At 36.4% G+C, this 6169-nt stretch overlaps 1 non-coding gene across 1 annotated transcript; it reads left to right on the top strand.

Annotated features, from left to right (window-relative positions):
- Window positions 1-1753: 1753 nt before the first annotated feature.
- On the top strand, window positions 1754-1858 carry LOC138446360 (U6 spliceosomal RNA). Its single transcript, XR_011259297.1, has one exon. It is a non-coding gene; the product is annotated as a U6 spliceosomal RNA (small nuclear RNA).
- The last annotated feature ends 4311 nt before the right edge of the window (window positions 1859-6169 follow it).

Raw genomic sequence — 6169 nt, 5'->3', positions numbered from 1 at the left:
AAACACTTATTGACTAGATGACTGATTTAAGAAATGATGACAAAAGCTGCTTACTGCTTTATAAAAACTTTCTAAGAGTGGAAATCAGGACTTCTATAGCAATATACCATTCATAATGATTTTTTTGGGGGGGTCTGCTTTGTCTTCATTAGACTTTATATTTTCTTTATAAGTAGAAGTGTTTGGATTCTAAACCTTGACTAACTTAGGGAATAATCAGAAAAAAAAGCTTATTACCAACTCTGACCAGCAATCACATTTAAAATTGGAATTAATAATTCTTAAGAAGCAATGTAAGTACAATTTGTAACTAAGGTGGCTATATTATTATATCACTCTGTGTCCATCTGCTATTTAGGGGTCAATATGAGCCCTTTGTGCATTAAAATCAGTCAAATATACTTCCAAGAATTTTTTTTTCAGGCAGCAAATTAAGAGGAATGGATGATAACTATCTCTGTTATAGGCTGGGAAACTAATATATCTGCCTGAGTGCACTTATTTGAATGGAAAATAGGTGGATATAATATATACTGAAAAATATGATAAAGCCTTTCAGTTAACAGGCAGCTGACCCTATGTAGAAGGTTAAGTATTTAATACTTCAAAACTAATATTATTGGAGTGAAATTTTGCCTCTAAGTGGTAATTAAATTTAGTCTTCAAAAATTTAGAGAGGTAAGACATTTAAATTAGTAGATGAGTTTTTAGCAAAACTGTAGCACTGAGACCACATTCATTTTGTACCTACCCTATTTAAGATATTACTGTGATGAGAAAACCATTATTTGAAATACAGTATTTGGCAGATAGATACTGCAATAAATATGTTACATCTCTCTAACACACCATTCAATCCTAAAGGAAATCACATCTGAATAATCATTAGAAGAACTGATGTTGAAGCTGAAGCTCCAATACTTTGGCCACCTGATGGGAAGAGCTGACTCACTGGAAAAGATCCTGATGCTGGGAATGATTGAGGGCAAGAGGAGAAGGGGATGACAGAGGATGAGATGGCTGGATGGCATAACTGATTCAATGGACTTGAGTTGGAGAAGGCTCTGGGAGTTAGTGACGGACAGAAAGTCCTGAAGTGCTGCAGTCCATGGCGTCGCAAAAAGTTGACACGGCTGAGTGACTGAACTGAACTGAACACATGCTAGCAAAGTAATACCCCAAATTCTTGCCCACAGTAGTAGATATAATGGTCATCTGATCTAAATTTGCCCTTTCCAGACCCTTTTAGTTCACTGATTCTTAAAACGTCAGTGTTCACTCTTGCTATCTCCTGTTTGACCACTTCCAATTTGCCTCTGTTCATGGACCTAAAATTCCAGGTTCCTATGCAATCTTGTTCTTTACAGCATTGGACTTCTAATGCTAGGCACAATTAATAACTTTCAAGTTGAAATTCAGTTTATTTATATACATCCTCCACCAAGTTCTCATCAAGTACTTCGTTTGTTATGTTAGAGCAGATGTAGCAAACAGCAAAGAGGAAGTATGTAAAATCAAACGGTTTATTATTTGACCTTGTGGATAATCCAGAAAAGCATGTACAGGGTTTGAATTCTGAGGCTTAAGATAAATATTTCAGAAAGACTCTCTGCTTTGTTGATTGGTAAAATGCACCACAGATTATCATTTCCTCACTATTTAGTTCGATGTAAAGAAATATGGAACTTTTTGAAAAGAATTGCTTGTCTGGTAAAGATGGAAGGTTACTGAAATAGACATTAAAAAATAGATTGTGCTAGCTTTGGCAGCACATATACTAAAATTGGAACGATGCAGAGAATATTAACATGGCCCTGTACAGGATGACATGTGCATTTGTGAAGGATTCCATATTTTTGGTATATTTGTAGGTTGTTAAGAGAATTGATCTTTCTCATCACAATATTTTTTTTCTTTTTTTGTAATGATGAGATTATGGATCTATATAAGATGATGTTAAATTTGTAAGAATCCTGTCATGATATATGTAAGTCAAATCATTATGCTATACATCTTTTAAACTTATACAGTGCTCTACGTCCAGTGCATCTCAATGAAACTGGAAAAAAATAGATTATGCCATTAAGCATAAAATTGGAAGATAATAAGAATAGCAACAAAATAAGGTTAGTTCATTTTTTTGTATCCTGGGTTAGTGTCAGTTTCTGAATCAGGTTCTTTCTCACAAAAATCTTAGGAAGCATTGGGTTGGCCAAAAATTTTGTTCAGGTTTGGTCCACCAGCTAAGTTTGAAAGTGTTGGTAGGTAAGAAAGAATACTTCTGATAAATGCAGTGTCTTAATTTGTGAAAACATGAAAAAATGTAAACAGTGACTTTTATTAAATCACAATTTAAAAAGTTAAGAGCACTGCTTTGGCGTTTTAATTCCATTGTGTCAATTTTGATTTCCCTCAAACAGTAGAGATTGCAGTCTTCAAAGGGATCCCACAAGGGCGTCTGTGCTAAAATGCCGTTTCCAAAAGATCACAACTGATGCTCACAAGTTATTCTCACAAGTATCATATACAACAAATACAAGCTCAGTAATATACAATTTGAGGAAGATTAATGAAGCCAAGGAGCCACACCTGTCACACTCACAGGATGATAGTGTTAGGTGCTCAGTCGTGTCCAACTTTTTTTGACCCCACGGACTAGACTGTAACCCATCAGGGTCCTCTGTCCATGGAATTCTCCAGGCAAGAATACTGGAGTGGATTGCCATTTCCTTCTCCAGGGCATCTTCCTGACCCAGGGATTAAACCCAGATCTTCTTCACTGCAGACAGACTCTCTACCATGTAAGCCACCAGGGAAGCCCATATATTCACAGGAATACCACTCAAATATCCATGCCTTTCAATATAAGCACAGCAATTATGCATATACAATTAAATTGTTTGACATTCGAAATGTGTGACATTGCCCTATGTAACTCTAACACATTAACCAGTATATGGTAATCCTCTGGTGGCAGTGATTGATTCAGGATGGTACAATTAAAGTGAAGCAATTTATTGATTGGTTGTGGGAAGCAGCCTCTTCCTGTATTGAAAAAGGAAGCTATGTAAGTCAGGCTACAGCAACTATTTATGTCCACTATGAGGACAACTAGTTTGTAGGTGAAGCTGCAACACAGAAGAGGGTAGAAAAAAATGATTAATTGTAAGTTATTTAGTTTAAATAAGTCATATAATGCCTTCAGATATTTGACTGCTTACAAGGACTGCTTTTCTGGCTGAGTTTTAGTTATAGTTAGTTATGTAAACGATATAGGGACATATACATTTATATACAATACAGACAACTAGTGCTATCAGGTGATTCCTGTGATGGTAAGATATTTATAAAATTATTTAATACATACTAAGTGCAAAGAGCTCGTATAGACTTTAAGAAGAAGAAATCATTATAAATTAATTGCTTTGAGAATGATTCTGAACCAAATAACTCCAACACTGTGAATTACAAATTGTGTGCTAATATATCTATATATAAAGTGTTATCAATGGTGAGAAAACTCATAGACTGTGATTCATATGACTTTCTTTTTCAAAGCAAGGCTTCTACATTCCATTTTGGATCTCATTCATTCTATTATCTATGCAGAATGGGCTAAGGAAGAGTGGAATTGCTGTAGTCTATACAAAACAAGTGAACAGGATTGGCTTGGAGTTGTGCCATCTTTGCAGAGGTAGTAATTTGGCTCAATGAAGATTGTTGCCTTGATTAATGATATAAAAATATAGGAGTCTGTAAGATTAGGTTCTCTCTAAGAAGGGAAACATTTGATAATATAAGCATACTTTTGAAATGACATTTTATTTTCAAGCTGACAGCTAAAGTCAGTATTATTTGTTGTCAGTAAAATAGAGCAAAATTAATTACACCTGTATTATTTCTTTTTCCTCCAACTTCTCTAGCCACACTCTCCACAGCACACAGAAATATGCACAAGAAGATATATGACTAAAAATGAAAGAACTTCACACACAGTGCAAAGGGGATGTGGTAGTTAGTATGAAATATTAAGTAAAAGCTAAACAAGTGACTGGGGAAAAAGGTCTTCATTAAATAACTAGTTTTTTTTGTGAGATTCAGACTATGTAATCTAGCATATAACAATTTGGTACAGATATAAGCCATGTATAAGGAGAAGTTAGTAATAAAATTAAGTAAGTGATTGATTCAAAATAAGTGAATTAAGAACAGTATTTTTACTGAATATTAATACCTTTTCCTACTGTTATAGGATAAAGTGTTTTGATTCAATCAATTGATTTGGGATTGGAGTGTAAAGAGGATACTCAAAATAGGATTTTGAAGATTGTTACAATTTTGTTAAGTAAAGGACACATGGGGGCCATTTTATTCATGCAGTCTATAATTCACTTACTTAGTAAATTAGGATTTAAGGAAAAGTTTTGAGCATCTAAGATGAACCTGTTTTAATTTTTTTTTAATTTTTATTTTTTTTACAGTAGTTCCTTGTTGGTTGTCTGTTTTAAATATAGCAGTGTGTACACGTCAGTCCCAAACTTCCAATCTACGCCTTCCCAGTAATCATAAATTCATTCTCTAAGTCTGTGAGTCTGTTTCTGTTTTGTAAATAAGTTCATTTGTATAAGATGAACCTCTAATTAGCAAGAAGGGCTTGTCATTAAATAGGCAAGTGAAAACCAATTAGATATGATCACTGACCACATGGAATTGCAAGTTTCATGATAAATGCAATGAAGTAAATCTGCTATAATATTAAATCTGATGACTTTAAATTTAGAATTCATATAGGTCACAGAGACAGTCCATTTTTGGAATAAATACTTAAGATGAGAAAAGTGAATGGAGACAGAGAGATCAGAGCTTCCACAGTGGCTCAGAGGTAAAGAATCTGCCTGGAATACAGGAGATACTAGAGACATGGGCTTACTCCCTGGGTCAGGAAGATTCCCTGAACCCTCTCCAGTATTCTTGCCTGGAGAATCCCATGGACAGAGGAGCTTGCCAGGCTACAGTCCATAGGGTTACATAGAGTCCAACAACGTTGAAGCGACTTAGCATGCACAGAAAGATCAACATACTATATGAAAATCAACCTTAGGAGCTCTTTCTGGATTGCCTGGCAACTGCTTCCCTTCCAATGGCCAAATTACACATCTGTCAGAAAGGTCCTATTTGTGGTCATAGAAGAAATTTCTCATTCATAGAATATTATACAGCTTGATAATCCTCAAAACACAGGGTTAGAAGCAGGGGTACATGTATGTCCAGTGATTCCTTCAGTCTTTTGGGCCCTAGAATTATCTTTTAAATGGAAACAGGGGCTTCCCTGGTAGTTCAGTGGTAAATAAATTGTCTGTGGTGCAGGAGCTAAAGGAGACCACAGTTCGATCTCTGAGTTAGGAGGATCTCCTGGAAAAGGGCATGGCAATCCACTCCAGTATTCTTGCCTGGAGAATTCCATGGACAGAGGACCCTGGTGGCCTAGACAGTCCACGGGGTTGCAAAGAGTCAGATGCAATTGAAGTGGTTTAACAGCAACAGCATTAACCAATGGTATAGTATTTGCTTCCCTGATAGCTCAGTTGGTGAAGAATCCGCCTGCAATGCAGGAGAATCCGGTTCAATTCCTGGGCCGGGAAGATCCACAGAGGAAAGGATCGGCTACCCATTTCAGTATTCTTGGGCTTCCCTTGTAGCTCAGCTCATAAAGAAACTGCCTGCCCATGCAGGAGACACAGGTTCAATCCCTGAGTCAGATTCCCTGGAGAAGGAAATGGCAATCCACTCCAATATTCTTCCCTGGGAAATCCCATGGACAGAGGAGCCTGGTGAGCTGCAGTCTATGGGGTTACAAAAGAGTTATACATGACTTAGTGACTATACAACAACAACACAACAACAACAACAAAAATGTTTCTACAGGATAAATTTGGACTTAAATTGAAGAAAGTGAGAAAACCACTAAACCATTCAGGTATGACCTAAATCAAATCCCTTATGATTATATAGTAAAAGTGAGAAATAGATTTAAGGTCCTAGATCTGATAGACAGGGGCCTAATGAACCATGGACAGAGGTTCATGACACTGTGCAGGAGGCAGGGATCAAGACCATTCCCAAGAAAAAGAAATGCAAAAAAGCAGAATGGCTGTCTGAGACGGCCTTA

Source organism: Ovis canadensis, chromosome 9 (genome assembly GCF_042477335.2).
Source record: "Ovis canadensis isolate MfBH-ARS-UI-01 breed Bighorn chromosome 9, ARS-UI_OviCan_v2, whole genome shotgun sequence".
Lineage (NCBI taxonomy): Eukaryota > Metazoa > Chordata > Mammalia > Artiodactyla > Bovidae > Ovis > Ovis canadensis.
Note: the sequence above shows the minus strand (reverse complement) of the source record. Positions and strands in the feature narration are given on the sequence as shown.